At 39.3% G+C, this 22,773-nt stretch overlaps 1 long non-coding RNA gene across 1 annotated transcript in view; it reads left to right on the forward strand.

Annotated features, from left to right (window-relative positions):
* The first annotated feature begins 5,285 nt into the window (after positions 1 to 5,285).
* The window catches only part of LOC138688932 (uncharacterized), a 41,515-nt gene continuing 24,027 nt past the window's right edge, over positions 5,286 to 22,773 (forward strand). The window contains exon 1 of the long non-coding RNA XR_011327708.1: positions 5,286 to 6,118. This is a non-coding gene — a long non-coding RNA (uncharacterized lncRNA). The remainder of the gene's footprint in view (positions 6,119 to 22,773) is intronic.

A 22,773-nucleotide genomic window follows, 5' to 3' on the forward strand; every position in this document is an offset into this window, starting at 1 on the left:
ATCTTAAGATGCATTTCCCCCAGCCTGGCTCTCAGCGAAGATTGGGTTGATCTGGCTGAATTTTTCCAACAATCAAAGGCAGACCCCTAGCAGAGAAAATTTAATCCCAAAATGTAGTGTGCTAAAAAGCCATAAGAGGGTTATATAAAAGGAAACATCGTGAAACTTTGACAAGCACTGCTCCTAGCCCTGCTAATAATACCTTTTTGACTGGCCTGATATTCCTTGATCCTCTTGTAAAGATTGCAAAAGGTAAAGAAGATTTTACAGGCAGCCTCAATAACTACCAAATCATGTCTTTGTCTGTATATTTGCATACTTCTCACCTGCTCAGTTTTAAGCTCGAAGGCAAAAAAGGTGTCAGTTCAGGAGCTGCCAACCCGCACTTTCTGAATTCATCTTGGATCCTTCCCAGACCTACGCAAGAAGGTGCAAACACAGAAGTCAAATGTCAGGGTCAGTGCTGCATATACAGATGCCTTTTTGCGGAGGAGCCCACAGAGCACACTCCTATGGTACACGTCAGGATTTACTGAGCACATTTAGGGAAGCTGCCAAAGTGTTTGGAGTGCTTTGGCAGCAGAAGAAACAGCTGGTCCCATCAAAGTGATCACATTCTTGGGCATTAATTTAGAGTCTGAGAGGATGGAGTGATGCTTGCCAGGGGATAAGCTGCATAATCCTAAAGGGTTAGTGACTCAGAAATTACAGGCTAGTAAAGGTGCGGTTAACGCAGTTGCAACTGCTTAGTTAACTAGTCGCTTGAACCTTGGAGAAAAGTGCATTTAGGCAACAGGTAGCCTCCCAACTGACAAGTTCTTTCAATGGCAGGAGCTATAGATGGACTAGCATTGTAAGGCATCAGACTGAGCATTGGGAGCCATTTTATGGAGTCTCAGTAAATAACTATAAGTCAGTGCTAGTGCAAGAATGAAGTATCTACCAGTGTGTATTGTGAAAATACACTTGAATGTGTCTGGAAGGTTTTCTTCTAGGGAGCACATGTTGGAGGTATGTGGAGAAATGTATCAGAAAAAAATAAAATATGTGTTTGTGATGACCTCCATTAAAATATATAAGGCTTATTGCTGTCTGATTTATTGTGGCATTTCCTAAACATAAGAGAAGTAGCTTCTATAAAGTTTTGATGTTGACCTTCTCATAATGGCCTAGTAGATGTCTTTTTTATTTTTTTTACTTATCCAGTCTATAGCAATGAGAAACATCCAAATAATTCCCGAGCCAATTAATGAGTCCCTTTCTGCTCTGAGCTATTAAGAAGAAAATTTCATAGGAGTTAGTTATGAAAACCTGAACTTGATGCTGGTAAGGAGAATTCGTCATCTTCCTTCCTTCTTCTATTTACACCAGCATGGAAAACATCCCCTTTTCACCTCAGACCCAAGGCTGCTATTGCAACATTACAAAACTGCTGAGTAATTTTCTTTCTCTGCTTAACGATTTCTAGTTTTGGCATCTGGAAGTTTCCATTGACTCATCAGTTAACATCCTATGAAATGCAACCAAACATCAAAGCAAACCCCAAAACACATTACGAATATAGTTGGCACTCTTATCTTCCACATTATTTTTCCTGTGAAAAGAGAGGGAACTTATACACATCTCTGTCTCTTTCTTGTCTTGGGGCTTTACTTTCACCCCCAAACTATTCTTAAAACACAAGCATTTGGAAGGCTAACACACAAGGATGGATTAATTTATCAAAGCATCAAAGCACTAAATTCCGTAGAGATTTTTTTTTTTTAAGTTAGCCCCCTTTGCTTATAAGACAAAAGGATGTACCAAGGGGACAGCAACATAGGTATGAAAAATGAATTCAACCACAGGCAAGGCAACAGGGAAGGACTAAGATGTGTAACTGTCATTTATTATATCACATAAGCTACAGACTTTTTTCTTCCTCACTAAGAAATTTTGGTAAGCAAAACTACACACTATAAAATGATGATCTTTTAATGGAAACTGTAACAAGCCATTTTTTTCAGCTGGAAAAAAAAAGAAAATTGTGATTGTTATCCACAAGGCAATCAGAAGTTTACAACCTTACTTTTCACTTTACCAAACCATTTTTATTGGCTGGATTTTGCTGGGGGAAGGGGAAGACTCCTGGTGGGGTTTTTTTTTCAGCATAGGGTAATTAACGTATATAGGTCACCACATCAGATGTAGAAATCCTCCAACAACACACTACTTCTGAAATAATGCACTGGATTCAAAGACTACACAGAACTGTACACAAAGTACTCCATTAACAGCAGGTGCTGTACAAAAAAGCTCTCTTTACAAGAGCTTTTAATTACTGTATATCTTTGTTTAGAAGCCACCTTCAACTACCTTTTCCTTGCAAGCTGCAGGGGAAAGCAATTAAATGTATGAGAAAGCCACCCTCAATTTAAAGCTGCAGGAGGAATTAATTAGCGCAACAGAAATCTTAGCTTGTACACAAAGAAATACGGTACATGAAGTCACTAGAGGCTGGGTATTACTTTGACATAATTAATACATGTCATAAATCTTAAGATATGTGACTACTGAAAGTTGAAAGTGATAGCTGGCTGGATGGCCCATGTTTATACCCAAGTCTCCCTATAGCAGCGGAGTTGGCTGTTTACACAAAATTACATTTATATCTCTTGGCTGTATAAGTCACACCTTCTCTAAATTCCCTTCACATAGGCAAAGGGTCTGAATTAGCTGAGTGAGCCCCTTTGCTTATAAGGGGCAGGAAGGTACAGAGATTTATTTATTTGAAGTAAGGTTATTTAGATAGATCTGGTTACAAAGAAAGACTATATAAGAGGAGGAAAGGGATCTTTCTAGTCTTGGCTGGTATTTGCCAAGTTTACAAGTCTTGGTTTTAATACTGGGACTAATCTCGTACTAGGCTAAAATCTCTTCTTCAACCCTTTTCCCATCACAGTATAGCGGAGTCTGTTTAGACATAGTGCAAAAAGGCATTTTGAAGGTTGGTGTGCTGTTGTTTTTTTTAAAAAAGGAATGGAAGTTTACAAAATGGTTTCAGTGGTTTTAGGAGCTAATCCTTGATGGTCAATGACATGAAAACTTGTGAAAAAAAAACCAAAACAAAACAGTCAATACGAACTCCACTGAAGCTAAAGGCAAAAATGTTCCTGCCTAAAACAAGACCAGAAAATGCTTCACTCGATGGTATTTTGTAAGGCATACAAAGGTTAATTAGATACTTTCTGTTGCATTATATAGTAGGAAACCTCGATTAATTACTGCTTCTTTAATTTAACTGATTCATTAAAAACTGACTATAGAACAACAAAAAAGTATTATCTTTCCCATAGTACCTAACTTACTTCTACAGTCCAAAGCATATGACCTTTAATCAAAATCAGATTTTAACAGAGACCTTGAATGGTTAATAGTAACATGCAGCATCACTCAAACCCTAAAATGAATGAAGCTTCCACTGACTTCAGTCAGACTCTGCTCTTCTAAACACCTCAATGTTTGTTCTTGTGCTTTCTAGTGTCCTGCATTACAGGAGAAAAGGTTGATATTAACAGCTTGCTTTACCACTATTTTTATTTCAAGTTAATAGCACAACTAAGGTGTTTCTGCAAATGTTTGATTTTATGAGCTCTTGTGCATTTTCTCAACCAGTTAGTCAAATTGCCTTCTTGACTGTATCTCCTTGCTAAATCCAGCTTTTTCAGTTTTTGTTATTTAGTACACTACTGTATTCCATCAAAGGCAAAGTTCAATTATTTGTCTTTTGAAGGTCTGAGTGCCTTGCTTAAAATGCCAAGTGCATTAAAAACAGGCCACCCTTGACTTTTGTAAGGATATATAGAAGGATAATAAGTTAGTTGGATTTAACAGAATTTTGAAATTGAGCATGTGTGTATGTGTGCATGTGTGTGTATGCGTGCATGAAGATACCAAAATAAGGATTAAATGCTGTCATATTATCAAGAACACTTTTTTTTTTTACCATTTACCATTTTTTCTTCTTAACAAGGAGCAAAAGGAAGAAAAGTCTTGCAGTTAAAACAAAGGACACCGAGTCAGGAGACACTGAACTTGGAAGAAAACATATACTGAAATATTTTACTAGCATAAAAATAGGGCTTTAAAGCCTCACAAGTGTAAATGAGAGAAAATTCTAGCAGAAAAATGTTGCATTTTTGCTGTGACTACTTGGGGGATTGATTATTGCACCACTTCTGAATTAGGTTCACTGTCCTTATGTATTTGTATTTCCATTTTGAAGACAACTCTGTATGCTGCCTTTTCCCTCCATACTGAGACTGAACCTATAAGGGATAGCAAAAATTCTTGTAGGCAGAATGAATCTGCTAAAAGATCTTGGTGAACTTTGCAAAGAGGTGGTTCTCGGCCATGCTAATTTAAACCTCGCACCTGGAATGGTGGGAGATTTCTACCATCTGTAGAAATGGCTTCAGGTGGTCACCTGTGAAAAGGCTCTGGAGGCTTTAAAAGAGAAGGAACACAATTTAAAAGTTGACTGTGGTACCGATTATACATGGCTGGCTGTTCATGAACAGGAGACGTATGAGGGCTGTAGGGCAGACGCTTCACCTTGAACGCTGTTGTGCAACTCCTTGCAGTAGGATTCACCCTAGCAGCTCTACTTCGACGAGTAAAGGCTGCAGAAGGGATGCAGGCGTAGTAGCAATTAGTTTCTGCAGAGTTTTTAAAAATCTATTTAGAAGCCAATTGTCTATGGCAGGCATGTTCAGCATGCATGTGTATTCCTGTGTAAATGGCAAACTTCGAGTAAAACAGAGATTAATTTAATTAAGTTTAAACATTTCAGCTTTTTATTTTATGGTTACACACATAAGTAGAGCAATAACTGAATACAAATGCTGCATATTTACTGTGGCATGATCCAAGCAATTGCTACTAAAGTATTAAGGAAAAGCATCATTTCACTCTTTTAATTTTATTTTATAATTAGGTGGGAACATATTTTGGTGAATACATTTTTAGTTAGAAGTTATAGATTGTGCTTCTCTTTGTTTTGGAAGGATGATTTTAGCCCTGTTAGCAACAATTAAAATAGCTATAAAAAGGCATTTATAGCTTTTGTACTTGTTTTTCTTGTTCGTTTTCATCAAATATTTCACACTCGTATGATGTATGCAGTCTGCTAAAAGTCACTAGCACAGACTTTCAAAAATGCTTTTAAACATCTGGTTAAAAACATAGCTTTTTATGCACTGTGATTGGTAATTCGTCCTTTTTACATGAGTGTTGTGCCAGTTGTTCATTATGCCTCTGACTTCTGTTACTTTTTATTCTCAAAAATGATTTGAAAAAGTTTAGAAGGAAAACTTAAAAGCAGAGCAAAAACAACACTGGCAACTTTTTTGAGTGCCAGAGTTTTAACTGCTTACTGTTGAAGCGCTTTCCTGACTTTCCATTCAAACAAATATTTTTGTACACAGTATTACAGGAAGGGCTGAATGCATGCCTGCAAAGTGCAACATGGCAAACATCTGTGTATATTCTACGTATACCATACTGTTAAAATCAATCTGTTCAGGTCAGTTTCCATTCTGAGCAGAGCTGAGAAACACAACCACCAGTTTCTGTCACGTGCTGCGTCTTATCAATTAAAAATAAATTAAATTTCATGCAAAGAACCCAACTTAAAAATCCCAGAAAACAACAACAGAACCTTTCCACTAATGATTTTCAGTCATCAGAAGTGGAGAGAGACTCAGACAGCAGACAGCATGGTCCCAGCATGCTTTTTGCCTTTTTTTTTGTTTGCACAGTAGCTGTCAGTTGCAGCCCTGCAGGTAGTAGAACCCAGTGGGAAGAGGGGCGGGACAGAGCGATGCTGCCTGAACTGACAGCAAATTTAAATTACTGAGCTTTCTTTTTCTTTTTTTTTCTTTCTTTCTTTGCGTGCTTTTTTTTTTTTTTTTTGGTATTTTTCTACTCTGCGACAAACTGAAAAGATTCTAGCACACGCTAATTTAACAACCCTGCTTCGTCGTCTTCTTTTTTTTTCCCCCTTCTGCTTCCAGGATAATTAAAAGAGAAACCTGTAAAGGCAACATTCCTTCAAGCAAGTTGGTGCTGCAACGTGCTGGTAAGATGAATTTTTTTTTCTTTTTTTTTCCCTTCCCCATCTTTTCTTTTCCTTTTTTGGAGCTGAAAGCTTTGTATATCTAACGCAGTCATAAGTGTGGTTCCCCTGCTGTGGAGGGTTAGGATGTAATGAAAAGGTGTAACTGCTTGATATGTGACCTTCTCCTATTACTTAAAATGGATAATAACAGCTTTCGTGTCTGTCCTCATGATGCTTTTCTCTCTGTGAATTGACTATTTGCTCAACAGAAGCGGTGCTGTGATTGTCGCACTATGACAATGAGGACTTGATTGTTTTTTGGTTACTGTTCCATGCTCCTATCAGAAAAGATACTTGAGTTGGGGGCTTTGTGTGTGTTATTTTTTTTTCTCTGAACGTTGCCTGAAGCACTGATATGATGGGGGTGGAGATGGGGGTGGAGGAGATGGTCCTGGGTATCATTCTGCCTGTTCAGCTGTTTACTAGGTAGAGAAGTGCAACACTGAAACTTTTTAAAAAAATAAATAAATATTTTTCAGCTTGCATCGAGTGGGGTCAGTATATCCAGGATTTATTGTTGTCCAGTGCTGGGTAAAGTTCTTGCTGTCCCTTGCTTTGTTCTTCTGGAGAAGGGGGGAAGGGATGTTCCACTTCATACCTTGTCATACCATTGTAGTAGCTAATTGCAAGAAGCTGACAAACTTTGAGATGAAATACCAAGTGTTGCTTTTTGTAAAGAATGAGTTTGATGGTGTGGATAGTTTCCTGTGAATACAAGGCTGCTAGATACAATCAGATCTGTATTATACGTGTTGCAGTTCCTGCCTTGCAAGTCCCCTGATTTCCAAGGTCTGCTTTCCAGTCTTTTTGTGACACTAATACATTATTATTTTTACTTTTTTTTTTTAAAAATTAGATGTGTTTTGCTTTTGGTTTGTGTTTACCCTTATAAAACTTACAAGGTGACGGGTTTTTTCTCAGGCTTTCTGGATGTAATTCTGCCAAGTATTAAATGCTACAACACCTCCTGAAACTATCAGGAGGGCTAAGCTTGTCCTGTATTTAAGAGGAAATTGCTGAGTACTAGCAGAACTGGATCTTATGATTACTGAACTAGGTCTCCTTTCCTAACTGCAATTAGTTGTTGTTGCACATTAAGACTGGATCATGTAGCCTTTTACTGAAGTATTTAGAATAAACACTACTCTTATGGTGAGTTGTTCACAGGTTTGTGTCCATGCTGAGGAAAACTTTTTGAACAGAGGATGGGATATTTTAGGGAACTCTAATGGAGTTAGAAAGGCAGTGTGATTCAGTGCTCTAACTCCTTGAAAGCTGTTTTTCTTAATATTAAAAAAAAAAAAAAAAGTGTCTTGAAATTTATCTTCTGCAGATTGATACATCAGAAGTTCCAGACTCGGAAGGTCTGTTTTGCCAAATGCATAGTGTGATCACAGGAGCAAAGTTGTGCAACGAGAGGGGAGATGAAGAGCAGTCAGGGATTAAACATAGACTCCCTTTCATGTCCCTGGAGAGGACAGGACGTGCCAATGCCATATGGAAAATCACATTCTTTCACAGCGACTTTGTTAGGGCACAGGGTTAAGGGCGCTGCACTTGCAGAAGTTCATCACTCCCTTCTTCAGCCTCAATTTTAAGCGCTGCGGTACTTTTCCGAAGGTTTACTTCACTTGTGCAGAAAATACCGGTGTCTTGTGAAATGAGGTTGCTGTAGCTCCCACATCTCGGTTTTGCCCTGACAATTTGCCTCCCCCCCACGCCAACACCAAGGTCTGCAAGGCCTAGAAAATTAGGCTTTGTCCCTTGTAATCCTAAACTCCCATCCATTTATAACCAGAGAAGAAAAGGATTGAATTCAGTGTTCTTGTTATGGAAATAAGTTTTTATTCACTCAGTATCAAATGACAGTTAGAAGCGTATCTGATGTAATATGAATAAACTGTAGGCTGTTGACAGTAAATTATGCAGCTATAGTCTCACATTCTCCAAGAAACAGTGCTTTTACAATGCTCAAGTGGCCTAATGGGGTGAAACAACTACCAATACTCTCATTTGAGTTTCCTAATCACCCAAACCATGAGAAATCCATGGTGGTTGATTCCCACTGCCCATGGTGGGCATCTCAGCAATGGGCAAGGCGGCATGGAGTAGAGCCTGAATGCAGCCAGGGATACTCAGTCATAGAGGTGATGTCAGAGTTACTGTTATGAGGCAACATGAAAACATAGTACAGTCAAGTTTAGATACTGAGTTTGGTGACAAGAATTTGTTCATAAAGTATAAAAAGCCAGATATCTGTACCTTTAAAAAAAAAAACCCACCACCCTAACCCAGTCTACCAGTCTACTTTCTCTTTGAATTTAGTGTTTAAATATATATATTTTTAATTAATCTGTGCACTTTAAACTGCTGCTGGCTTCTAGCAATATTGTCTTCTACCCAGTCCTTGGAAATTTCTAGTTGAATGGAATTGCTTTCTTTCTAACAAAAAAAAAGCAAGCCAGAAAACTTGCTGTAATTTCCTGTCAGTAACACAGAAATAAGAAAACACTAGGCTAATAAAAATGATAATCTGAGTTTACAACTGTTAACAAGATTCCTGAATAGAAATGGTGCTATTATGCACAAAGAACTTCTATCATCACTAGAGGAATGTGGTACAAAATTATGAGTTTTATTATTAGGGCCCTGTCATCCAATCAGAAATCAACCCATAATCTTACTTGTGAAATGCCATAAGTTTTGGCATCTTCCCTCCCCTCCTATTAATAAAATATTAAAGAAATTTTATAATTAGAAACTTTGATAACATAGCTATGAATTTTCCTTACAGGAAAAAGCTGGCATAATTCTGTATTTATTCCACATCTCCAACTCTCCATATAAAGTCACTGCAAGTCTGAGTTGCATGCAGCAGGTAGAATTGGGTAAATCGCAGCCTTGCCGTGGGCAATAACGATGGGATCCTGAGAGAGGCCGGATTCTCAGACTTTTCTCAGGACTCTGAAGAAGTACTTAAGAACATGCCATAGCACCTCTTTCCCTGAAGGGGATTATTTATTAATATTGGTCAGTTAGTGAAGTATCAGAGAGTCATGACAAAATGCTTAGATTTTTAACCTCTGAGGGTTGCTTTTTTTTCATCCTAGTAATAAAAGACTTTTACATTTCTCTTCTAACTGTGAATGATTTATGGCATTATAAGGGGCTTGCTGGGTTTCCATTTGATTTAACAAATTAGCTACGGTCTTCTTCCAGCAAGAACCACTCTTGAAGCTCTGCATCACCCAATGAAGCAAGACCACTGTACCTGGCTCAGAGTGACCCCAGGTCTCTGGTCCTCCCCCACTAGCCGATGGAGAACATATTGAGCCAACACTTGCCAAGACACACTCCTTCCACAAGCCTGGCAGCCAGTCCCATGTCCTTCATCTCCTGGTGATGTGTGCATGGTTTGCTGGATACTCCTTGGGATGCCTAACCCCACGTAGGGTATAGGAAACCCTAAAAATAATCTAATACCTCCTAATTACTTTCATCACTCCCAAGGCAGTAGAGCACACAGTATTTGTCAGGTCACTAGATATGAATTAAGAATATAAATAAATATGTCATACTCTTAAGGTAAACAGTAAAATATTAGTAAGAATGAAACAAAACAAAAAGAAAAGTAGAGCCCCAGAGACCTCAGTTCTAGGCTATAATTATCACTCAAAGTCTTCTTTGGTTGCTTTGCATGTCCCATGGCCTGTGGAGGCTGATAATTTAGCTCCCATCCTAAGGCTGGTGTGGTCCGAGAGCTCTTGGAGCCACGTCTTTCCTACTCCCATCATTACAGACACTTAATGTCATCTTCCTTGGGGATGGTAACAAAGGGGGAGCAACCCAAAAGCTCTGCATATATATTTTTTTAACTTGCTTTCTCAAACGGGAATCTCCAGCTGCCTGTGTATTGCCCATATAAGTGTTTGCTGTCTGTTCATGGCATTTGGGCACCAGAGGTAGGATTCATCTCATCCAAATTTAGATACCTATACTGTAGACATCTGCATCTGAACTAACCACCTGAGGGTCCCATTACAGTCAGAGGAAACAAGCAGGTACTTTCGGGGAGTGATTTATCTGACCTATTTTAAACATCTGTTTTCTTTGAATCCCACGGAAGGACATCACATTCAGGACTCAGATCATTTAACTGCCTCTCCTACCCAAATTTTCTTAATTAACTGTACTGTTGCATTGCTTAATTTAGACATTTTTTTCCTCATCTGCTTGGCTTCTCTTGTAACTACTTCATGAAGACAGAGGGCTTAAAACTCTGTAAATTACATACCTTGAAAAAGAGTCGTAGTACTATTGACTTACCAAACTTCGTATACCTAGCAGTGGGCTTAAAACAAGGCTAATCGTAGAGAAATTAGGACTGGATTGCATAGACAAGGTAATGTCACTCACATATATGATTAGTCCTCAAGGGCTGCCGGGGTGATGTTGTCCCAAGTGCATTCCAGGCAGTGTGTTTAATGTACAGTTAATTTTGTTCCACATGGTTACTTTTACTAGGCTGAACTGATCTCGTGAAAGGAGGTGCTGCAACTGGCTTATTTGTTCTACTTTGCAGACCAGTGGCATTTAAAAGTTACGCCACAATGCTTTAAAAAATCTGAAAGTCAGGAAACTCCATCAGTATGATGAAGTCTACCTAATTTAGGCCCCAGCATCTTAATGATCTGATGATCCTGATGTAAAGTTCCCTTACCCAGAGGAAGCTACGTGCATTTGATAGCTTCCATACAGACAAGTTGGCTTCCTGAATTTGTACAGCTAAGGCTACATTTACAGTGCTAATAGTATCTGCTGCAGAGAGATCCTTGGCTCCCAAATGTTGCAGTGTACCTCACCTCTATGTCTTACCTGGCCATCTGTGGAGGGGCCAGTTGTGTCCTCTTGGCCCTGTGCTTTGCCGCAGGCATTTGCTTTTGTGGCCGAGTACAAGGGTGGGGGGGGATGCTGGTGGGCTCCCAGCCCACTTGAACAGAAAGTTGAAAGGAGCAGAGGGAGCCAGCGTCGGAGCAGCCTTGTTCGTAAGGGCTAGAGGAGGTGGTATCTAAGGATGATCATCATGAGCATCACAGTCAGGTTTATCTTCAAGGAAAATCTGATTAATTTCAAAAGTAAATATGTCAGCACATAAATATATATTAATATATATATAAATACACAATCTGGCTGTTAGAGAAATAAGACCACACTAGATAGCTAAGACATTCAGCAATACGGACACGCTGTACCTCAGACAAACATGGTCTCCCTTAGGATTCATTTCTCTCTTCACTTAGCTACCTTTCAGCCTCCTAAAGATTAAGTGTAGGCTTGGTTTAAGTTAGAGAAACTGGATTCTACATTCATTTAAATATAAAATCGTTGATCATCAGGTATGACAGAGGTACCTCTATTCTGAACCTGAGTTCTGCAGTGTTTTGCAGAAATAGTCTTTATTCAGACAAGGACAGCGGCCGGATTTTGAAGCATGCAGAAAATGTGATAATACGCAATTGAACTGCTCACATTATAAAAGAGCTCTGAACACAAGATCTGATCTTTTATACATTTGCTATTTTCAGTGATTAATGTATAAGCACTGTACAAGCCACTGACACAGTGAGCAATCCAGAAGCCCTGTTGCCTGTGTTTTGGATAACAAGAGACAGAAGTATAGATTAATAATGGCTCTTAATCAATCTGATGCAGTCAATGTTTTCCATAGGCACTCCATTAATAAGCAGCTCTACTAACGTCTTTCTTTTGCTGTATCCTAAGTCACTGACAATTATGAAGGACATATGCATACTAAACGAAGCTTTTGTGCTTGACTAAAGAGCAATAGCAGCCTACCCAGTGTGGCGCGGTGAGAGAGACCACATTCACAGGACATTAAAGGCTGGGTAGTCTTGCTGAACAGGTTTACACATTTAAGCCTTGATCCTGCAAGGACTTACACACATGCTTAACCTTACACACTGCGAGTGAAATCCCGGGCCTCTCAAAATCAATGACAAAAGTCCACTGACTTCAAAGGGCCACTCTATGAATAGACTTTTTGGCTTCAGTGCAGCCACACAGAGTGTAGAAGCGTGTGAGCTGATCTCCCCCCAACCTTGCTTGCTTGCGTGAAGTCTTAAGAGATTGAGGGAGCTGCTAAGTGTAACTTTCAAAACACTTCTGTCTCACAACAAATCATAAGCATTCAAAGATGTTTTCCTGTTTGATCTGTGTTCTTTAGGGGTTTTGCCCAAACCCTGTGGTAAAACCTGCAGGAGTGGTTTCTGCTGGAGAAGTCTGTGAGCAATCCATAATGCAATCCTTTCCCTGGCTAGTATTGCACTCCGAGCAGGTTGTTTTCTTTTCTTTCCAGAAGATCTGGTCCCTGGAGTGAGGTGATTATACTGGAATCACATTTTTCTTTTTTAAAGAAAGAAAAAATCTATTCCTCACATGATTTTGTAGGAAATCTGGGAAATATCTACTGAAATGACTTACAGGTCAGAAAAACAGTAATATATGAATTTGTGCAGGATCTAACTGCTGCTTTTCATCCGCTCGCTGCTGGTAACCGAGATACCCTGTTGCCAAATCTAGCAGCTGCCTTGGGACCCGTTGGAGACCAGAGACCCAATGCTGGCTCTGCCTCCGTGTGTAACACGGTCCCCTGGCAGTGGGACCCCTGGGACCCACTGTGGAGTCCTGAAGGAAGATTTGCTGGTTTGGTGAAGAGCTGCAGAGGAGGGAACGCGGTGCTGGTCCCGTTTTCAGCACAGATCCTTTCCCAAAGCAGGTCAAGTCAATGATCCTTCCCCCAGCACAGACCCTCAGGCTCTACCTGCGAGGCGGCACGCACCCAACCCTCAGGCTGGCTGGGATGCTGAAGCTGGGGGGTCTTGGGCAGCCCTGAGTAACACCAAGGTGTCTCAGTTCCAACAGCAAAGCTCATGCTGGGAAATGCAGCTCTCCCAGGCTTGAGTGAAACGGCTCACGACCGGTGTGCGGGTACACCATTGCAAGTTGCACATGCTAGGAACCAGGGAAGTTTTGGCTCTCGTCTCCCTAAGCTGGCAAAAAAGATTTGTGAGGACCATTATCCCAGCGTAAGTGTACCGTAACAGGGAGTAAGGGTTTGGAAAAGAGATTTATAAAGTTTTGCATCCCAGTTATACTTTAGGATAAGCCTATGTTAGCATTTGTGTAAGCCAAATTATCACTTCTCACCTAAATTGGTGGCAGTCGTTTGAAAAGAAGAGCAGGCTGGGTGAGCCCAGTGAAGCTTTTTTTTCTATTTCAGCATTTTCCTCTGACACGTTTCGTTGCTCCAGCAGTGAAAAAAATCCCCAGACTTTACTCTTTTTTTTTTTTTGGCTTTTACTGTAAAGGTATTTTAATTTTATCTTCATCGTGCTGCTGTACTAATGGGCTTTACATATTCCCAGCAAAGTCCTGTGTGAAATTCTTAACCATAGAGATTACAGAAATTTACTGCTTCACTGGCATGGTCAAGTTGCCACAAAATTGCATTTGTTAATGTAGCTGTGAAAACACATGGCACCTGCCACCTCTTAGCATAAGGATTTTAAATATGGCTGAGAAGAATTTAAGAATGCCTATAAGATGGGGCTTGGCCATGTCAGTTTAGCTTTAGGAAGGAAACTGTGCTATAAAATCCTCACCCATAATTGGACACAAGTGACAGCTTTACTTAACGAGTGTTCACAAATGAACGAGCAATGAAAATGTTCTGCCTTTCTCACCCCAGAAGAATGACCATGGCAGATGTTAACACTGTTGAGAACAGCTTTATTGTAACTACAGGTGAGACAAATAGGAGATTTATTAGTCTGGGCATTGAGGGAAGGGGAGGGAGGGTAAAAGTCGTAGCCAGTGCTGTTCCAAAGAAATGCAATGTATGTTATCAAACGCATTGCATGGCACGCACAGTGCTCTTAAAATGGGGGCTATTCTGTGTCCATAAATTCATAAGCATATCTGCTTTCTCATTTGCTTTTTAAGTACAGAATCACAAATCGTACTTGATTCTGCTTTTTGTTTCCTCATGCCCTATGCTGTGCCCATTTAAGTAGATGGCAAATCTCTAACTTCATTGATAATATGATGTAATCAATGACTCAAAGTCTGGGAACTCAGCGACCTGCGAAAGAGTAAACAAGAGACAATGTTGTTTCTCTGATGAAAGTCCTGAGACGAGGCTTGATCCAATGTCTGCTGGATCTTTTCTGTTCATTTTAATGAGCTTACAATTGGTCCTTAACATAATGTGCATTCAATAGAAATCAGCACTGGTTGTTCAGGCGCTGATCCAGTAAAGCCCTTAATTATGTGCTTAAGATTATGGTATGGGAATAGTCCCATAGAAGCCACTGCAACCACAGAAATGCTTTAAGTTCAGCACGTAAGTAAATGTTTTGTTGCAGGAGGATCATCGTATTTTTTTCAGTCAATCCCCTCTGCCAAGCAAACTAACAAGTACAGTTTCTGGAAATCCAATGCCTTGAGATGCCATAAATGTGGCGATATTCAGATTTGTACCCAAATTTTATAGCTGCTTTATACTTCTTTATTCCCAGATATAGCAAAACACTTTACTGCAATTGTGATATGAATAGGAATACTAGCAGCTTGAAATTCAAACCACCCTCCCCTTTTAGATTGAGGGTATACTCGCATGTGGTGCTGCTGCCTGTTCGTCAGTCCCATTTCTAAGTAGAATAACATTTTTAAATTTTTAAAAAGTAAACCTGTCTGCAGTATAAGCAGGAAAATATTCTTCTCTGTAGTTAAAGTAAATTCTGTCGGTTTGCCTCACACTCTTTAACCAGGTGCTTTCTTAGAAGAGCTGCTTAAAGGCAGTTTGAGCTTTTCTGCCATGTGGAGCACATATTGTTTAACTGCTTCACTTCAGCTCATCCCATTTAACCAGAGGGTACCGTATTTTATATTATCTTGCTTTCATGAAACCTGTGATATTCACCAGGTTTTTCAGGTAATGCTGTTTACAGCAAACACTGCCTATGGTGTTTCCAAAAGTTTCCTGCTGTCAAAAGCATGAGGGCCAAATTGAAAATATTGGTTTGGGAGAATGTAATCTTTTCAGTACAGACTTTGGTCAGCGTGATTGTGTTCAGTGTAAGTGCCCAATAGTAATGATGTCCAGGCGTAGGGCCAAATGCTAAAACTGCCCCCAGAGTGAATATACTCATACTCTGCAAGAGAAGCAGTAAAGTATGCTCATATTCTGGCCAGCAACATCCAAAAGCATAGCTCCCCATGAGGATAATTCTTGCCAGGAGTATGAATAAGCTGCATTGAGGCTATGCATTACGGCAACTGCTGCATCAGGGACCGCTACGTAATTCATAAATAAGGGGTCTCTGCTGCCCCCCAATACCTGTATCCAGCTTCGGAAGGTACTCACGTAGGTCCAAGTGTGAAAGGCTTGCATAGTGGCCTCAGTGGACTTTGAGAAGCGCCAAAAGAGAGGTGGCTACTTTCCATCTCCTGCTCCTTCGACAGGCCATAATTTTTCTGGCAAGCACAAATACACAGCGCCTAGAAGAATTTGGCTTCTGTTCTTCAGCTCATATTCATCATTTGGGTTGCTCCAGTGAAGTTATGAAGCCAGGAGCTCCTGTTATGGTAGGATAAAGACTCCACCACAGCTGAAATCTTTATTAATAAATGAATTATGAATAAACCCAGAAAATATAAACACACTTTACTAAAGCCACCAACCATCTTGTTTTGGGCACACGAATGTATTTATACTCACATCAGAACAACATTAAAACGTAAGGTTCTTACGTTAGTGCTCATTTCAGTTTTGTTTTCCTGAGAATCATTTAAGTTCCACTCATATAACCAAAGCCTGCCAGACCTTCTGCTGTTAAAAATCAGAGTGACCCCTTGAAGTCTGCTGAGCATCTGCCCCAGAATGGCAAATGATAGTCTCCAGAGCCTGACTAATCTTTAAGGACTATAGAAGTTACCGATCCAACACGTACAACTTTTTGCATAACACAGACAAAATAATTTTAGCCAGGAATTCCTGCGCTAGGGGTAACCGTATTTTGTAAGGTTGTAGTATAGGTTGACTGTATTCTTGCAGCAATCATCCTGTCTTGTTTTAGAGGTTTCAAACTTGCTTATATGGATGCAATATTTCAAAGTGTTGTGCAGACAGGTAGTAGTCAATATAATAAAGAATATGATCCTTAGACCTCTATATTGTTCTATACTGTATCTCTGTATTAGAAATTCTCCCAGTTCTAACTGCTGACATACAAAGATCTAGATGCTGCTTCTTTGCAGCAGAATTGCAAATTCTGAGTTCAAATAAGCAATAAAGTGATTTTCTGGAAGGCATTACTCTGTCCACATACTCCTTTTCTTCAGACACAATTATCTTGCCTTTCAGGACATTTCATAACCTACTGCACAGATATCACCTTTTGGAAAAACATGGAAGTATCATCAGTTGATGTGTTTATCTAAACAAAAAGCTGTATGATTTAGAGCAAGGATAATAAACCCCTTCTGTATTTGAAGACAAGCTCACCGCCTTAAAACAGAAAAACATTGTCATAGTTTAATTTTCTTTCCCTCCTTCTCTTTCAACAGTAAAAGAATATATTTTTGTGCTGCAGATGCTTATCTTTGGTTGAATACAAGAGTGAACATACAGAAGCAGTTCTTTTTTCTGTTATTTCCAATCAACTTAATACCTCAAACTATTAAAAAGCTCAGGCAAGTCTTTCTCATGAGGTGTGATTCACAAATTTGTATGAGTTAGTCTTCAAAGATTTTACTAGAACAAAAATGGTAATCCCTGAGCCCTACTAGTAGTTTATCTTATATAAATTTATATCTCTGCATAAGTTCCACAAAATAGATTAGGAAAAACAAAATGACATTGAAGCAGGACAGGAAACACTTCAAAAGGAACTACTTTTCACATGTTGCAAAACTAGTCTAGGGATCTTCTTAACTCAAAACATCCTCCATGCCTCCAAGTTTCTCTATGCAGCTTTATTCATTGCCTTAAAGTTAGTTTTCCTGGGATGGAAAATTTTTGTTCTCAGGACTGACAAGTGAAACAGAAGGTAATAAAACTGGTGTTGATAGCACTGGTGACAGTGGTCCCTGTTACTGCATTATCCATACCTTACTTTTGGGCATGCCTTTACGATTACGATGTCAGTAAGATGGAATAAAACAGTCGAGGACCACCCTGTAGCCCCAAGGCACGTTAGCAGGGCATGGTTCATATCTGTCTGCATACATTATTTCCTGCAACCCCAGACAGACTGGAAGCATCCAACATTGCTGTTGGTACCTACTGTCTCTCAACACAAGCTTGAATGTTTTGAAGGAGAGTGTTAGTTGGTACAACCCAAAGCTCTGCAGGGGAGCACGCTATCAGCTAAACGTCTGTGAATGATCAGGCAATAGTGCTTAAGCCACAACCCTGGCCTTGATTTTTTTTATTAGTACAGACATAACTAATAGAAATGCAGAACAAACGGAGTCTCGTCTCCAGAGTACTCACCCACTCTGATTTGAACTTCAGATGGGTGCAGTTTCATACCTTGCCAACCCTGTTATAGGGGACCTGAAAAGAGCAGATGGGAACAATTGCCAGCATGTGATTGTACAGATTAAGTAGGATGTTTTCAAATACAAAAGTATATCCCTAACTGGTGTAATACAAATTCAGTGTAGATATATCTACAGGACATCCCTGAACCACAAAGTTTGGGAAGATAGGAAAGTATTATAAGCTTGCTTTATTCTTACAGCCTGCTCTAGGCACCCACTATTGACCACTGGTGGAGACAGGTCAGTGGGCTGAATAGACATCTGATCTAACCTGGTGCAACCCTGGTACAGCATCCTCCTGTTACCTGAAGGGGTGTGGGCAGAGGCAAGGAAATTTCTGCCTTCATTAGAGGAAAGAAGGTTGGCTGTTGGTACTGAGCTAATGAGACCTGATGAGGGCTGCTGGAGTGGAGCTGGCTTTCGGACCAAGCCCATCTGTATCCATCCAAATAAACACACCAGGTTCTCATCCATATGCCCTTGTCCAGGAGCAAATTGGATTCTGAACAAGAATCCAAAGATATAAAAGCATAAATATACTGATGCCGTCCCTTTGGAAAAGTCAGCTGCATACATCTAACAGAGCAGGAGGGGGGAGGGAGTGGGAGTTGTGTTATTCTACTCACTTGAAATGTCAGTTTAGATAGTTTTTCTAATTGAGTCTTGATATTTTACTGCTTCCTATATTTCCCAAAATGATTATTAACAAATAAACAGATCTTTCTTAGTTGTCTCTGAAATAATAATGGCAAAGGCTTCATTGCATATGCAGGAGCTCCAATTTAGGTGAAAATTATTTCTGGCAACGCAGCAGGTGGCATCATGCAGACACATCTACTAATAATGCTACTTCTTTCGGTGCGTATTGTGCAAGCACCTATGGCAGGACGTGTTCCAGTCCTGGTTTTATTAAATGAACAATACAGACCACCAATAAGTGTTATGTCGGTGGAAAATAAAAATACACAATATGCATATGATATGATGATGTGAAAATGCACATAGAGGACCACATCATTGTGTTTTCCTTCTGCAGGTTTTGGCAGGCTTCCTATGTAGCTGGCAAGTTTAGAATTAGCAGGGTCAGAAGAGATGTCCCCAAATTTAATATAATTTGGATTTACCAATACCAGACTCCTCTGAGGAAAAATAAGTCTTCTTTCCACAGGATAGATAAGTCTTCCCAGAATATTTCCCCAGACAGATTCTCTTCTGCACATCCCTTTGCCAGCTGAAACCTTTTGATCTCAACATCCTTAGTGCCAAATTCTTTAATGGTGTAAATGAGTGAAACTCCACCTAAGGCAGCGGAGCAGATCCCATTTACACCTGCAGAGAACTTGGCTTTGATTTTGTAGCCAAGGAGAGATTAAAACCATTGGTTCTAGTAGATTTGTTAGCCCGTAAAAACGCTCTTCATCTCCTGTTGCAGATAGCTCTGTTATCCAGTCCAAATGTGAGAAGGAAAAGCAGCAGAAAATGCTCCTGAGGGGGTGAATCCTGGACAGGGAGGGTGATACACTGGAGGACTTAACAGGATTTTGTGATCTCTATCATATGATCGAGTATACATTATCATCATTTTGATTCTGATCTCTTCATTTGCTCTCTATGCAGCTTTTTTCCAGATCTCCTAATATGAATCACTTATTCCAGATTGCTCTTTGAAGAAGGCATCCACTGATAGATCAGAGATTAAATGAGTCACTCATGATGGATTGTGCTTCATGGTTTTATATACCACAGAAAATTATGCATTTTACACTACCTTGTAAAATAACCATTTATCTAAGTAAACATATTGACTCCTTTTGGGTTCATATGAAATGTATCCTGGGTTGTGAATCTTAATTTAGCAAGCTCTTGACAGGCAGGAAAAAAGACAGCTAACAATGATGGAGAAGAATCAGTTACTTAAATGTCAATAGAGGGAGTTTAAAAAATGAGCTCAAAGTAACAGATCAATTTGTTCTCCAGTGTCCGGTCAGAGATACAGACCTGGCAACTTCTACCACCTTTTCCCTTCTCAGAAAAAAAAAGCTTTAGAGTTTGTGGCAAATGGTGGAGTTATATGCTGCTATGGTGTCAATTCAAACATGACAACAGCACATTCCAGAGAAAGAAATGGGGCCAAGTGGTTAGAACAAAGAGAAACAGTTGAATACATTTTCCAGAGATTCTACCTCTTATCTTTCCACACTTACTGTAGGTGTCAAAGCAAGATACCTCTTTTCCAAGCATCTCAGTTTGCACACCTGTAATACGGAAATTATACTTCTGAGTCGGATCCTCTCCGGGGTCATCCATGTGGGTCACCATAATGTTTAGACATCTGACGCTGGTAAAATTGGATCAACATAAATGCACCCAGTCCCTCTTCCGAGTTGAAAGTGTCAGAAGGCGTAAGTATTGTGCAAGAATGCAGTTCAAGAATGGGGGTGTAATGGCCTCAACCCAGGCCCGTTGGAAAGCCCTGCATTTGTCTGTGCAAGGAGCAGAAGTACAGGTTAGCAGTAACGGAGTCTCGCTCAGCTTTCAAAAAATAACAGGTTAGATTTTCTTGTACCTGACCATTTCTACTTGTTACCCCAGATTGCACTTAACTGGTGTACTCGCCTGATTTTTGTCCTCTTCGCATCCTTCTCCGCATCCCCCTCTCACTCACGATAGGGTCTAAGGTACTGCGGGCAGCATTGACTTCAGCAAGCTTTGGATCAGACCTGTAATCACTTCAAGCCTCTGACTAGCTGGCTCTAAGTATTTAGGATGAATCATCTCAGAGACAAAGGAGAATATCAGAGCAAAGTATTATCTTATATATTTCCGCTTCCCTAAAGGTTTACTCTTCAAAACAATCCATTGTCCTATATGTAGTGTAAAATAATTCACCGTGGAGCAAAACATTGTATCATGATACAGATCTGGGCAGTGATTGAAATAATAACAGACTGTTTAATTGCTAAATTACAGTGGTGATATTATGAAATAACATATTATATCCGCATTTATAATAAATTAATCCATCATGATTAAAGGTCTCTCAATGAATACCAAATGAATTAATACATGATTGGCCTTTATAAGTATAAGCCTTTAAAATTATGCAGTATTCTGCCAGCAGTTAACAGCCCACAGAATAAAGTTGCAATGAGAAAATGTGTCACAGAAAAACTTTTCTACATTTCATGCAGAACACCTTTTCTTTCAGAACATTTTTGCATTGAATTCATTAGCAATTATGACAGATAGCTTTTTAACAGGAGAAAATATGTCCATAATCACACAATGTTTGGGGGAGAGGGGAAAATTACCACAATATGACTAATTTTATGAAAGACATCTGTCATTTTCTACTGTTGTAATACAAGCTGTTTAGTAAGTAAATTTAATTAACCAGATTTCTCATTTTAAAAGGGGGGAAAAAAGGCTTTTACAGAGTGCCAGGAGCATATCCCTTGAATATAGTTTGTTTAATGTGCCCAATTAGACTGAATCATCAAATTTTCTGAACCTTAAATATCTCAAATTAATTTGTTTCCACATTGTTTTTCTATATACCATTTTGCAGCCTTTTGTACTCTGTAGTAGATGTTGTTTATTGTTGATATTACTGTTTTAGAGTCTCTGCTTAAAACTGAGGTTTTTTGGTGCTCAGTGTTGTACATAAAGAAAGAAGTCTCCACCAAAAAGTTTCCCATTGAAAAAGAGAGACATGCAAAGAGTAAGAAGTGAGGAAGGCAGGGAGAGCAGGTTTATCTGCCCCAGGTCATAAATAATTCAGTGAAACACCCAAGTCTTGGTCTAGTGTTGTATCAAATACTAGACCACACTATACTTTTGGTTTATAAAAGGATACGGTTATAAGTCAATAGTAAGCTCCTGCTCCTCTGTTGTTCATAATAGTTTCAGACCTGGTAGGCTGGTCTTTTTTTTAATAAGGATAATATGGTTCATTTTCAGAAAATACTGACTGCCCCTACTTCATGGACCTTACAGTATAAATAAGGATGTTCTATAAAGGCCTTTTATCAGTAATATGCAGAAGCGTATGCTATAAAATGGTTCCCTCAAAAAACTGCCAGTATTTATGCAGTCTTTTTCCAATGAAAGGAAACCAGAAAAACAAACAAACAAACAAAAAAATATTTTATTGATGTCCGTGTAAATCTGGGGTAGTTCCACTGACTGTATTTTAATCTAGCTAAGACCAAAATCTGACTAGAAATCTCAGTTCAACCTCAATTAAAACAAGTACTTAAAGAATACTAAAATAGTTGATTGTAACTTAATATAGCATGTTTTCCACTTGCTTAAACTATTCTTAAGGATACTTAAGCTAGTAGAATCTACTCACTTCCTAAACAAAACCTCTTGGTGAATCTCTGTTGTTAGTGAATTCTGAATTCTGCTCCTAAATACAAGCACCATCCAAAATTTAATATCCGCTGCTTTTGTACACAGGGGAAGACTTCCTCCCTATTCAGAAAAAAAAGCAATCACTGCAAAAAACACCCATGCCCATTGCCTAGTAGTGTGCTGAACTGTACAGAATTTCACCAAAGAATAAAAGTTCTTCTTTTTGTTGTTTTGTTTTGTTTTTTCATTTTGTTTTCATTTAGAAACATTTACATAGGTTATGTATGGAGACCACAGCATTAATTCTGGCAAGTTTTTATTACCCTAACCTTAGATTCAGGAAGCCTAATTGTAAATAATATGTGTCTGGTATTTGGAGAGCATCATTCACTTAACAGTGTGAATAGAGTTACTAAATGTGGGGAGTAAGTCAGTCCAGAAGATAATAGATTGCTTACTGGGGTGGAATAATCATGAGAGAAGTGGATGGGGAAAAGTAAAGGACTTTGGTTATTCTCATGCGCATGTGTGCACTGTAAATCTGCTAAAATATCTGCAAGCTTAAACACTGCACCTAGTCCTTTAGACCAGGGGTTCCCTCCATGCTGTTTCAAGAGGACACATTTTGATAACTC

Source organism: Haliaeetus albicilla, chromosome 14 (genome assembly GCF_947461875.1).
Source record: "Haliaeetus albicilla chromosome 14, bHalAlb1.1, whole genome shotgun sequence".
Taxonomy (NCBI): domain Eukaryota; kingdom Metazoa; phylum Chordata; class Aves; order Accipitriformes; family Accipitridae; genus Haliaeetus; species Haliaeetus albicilla.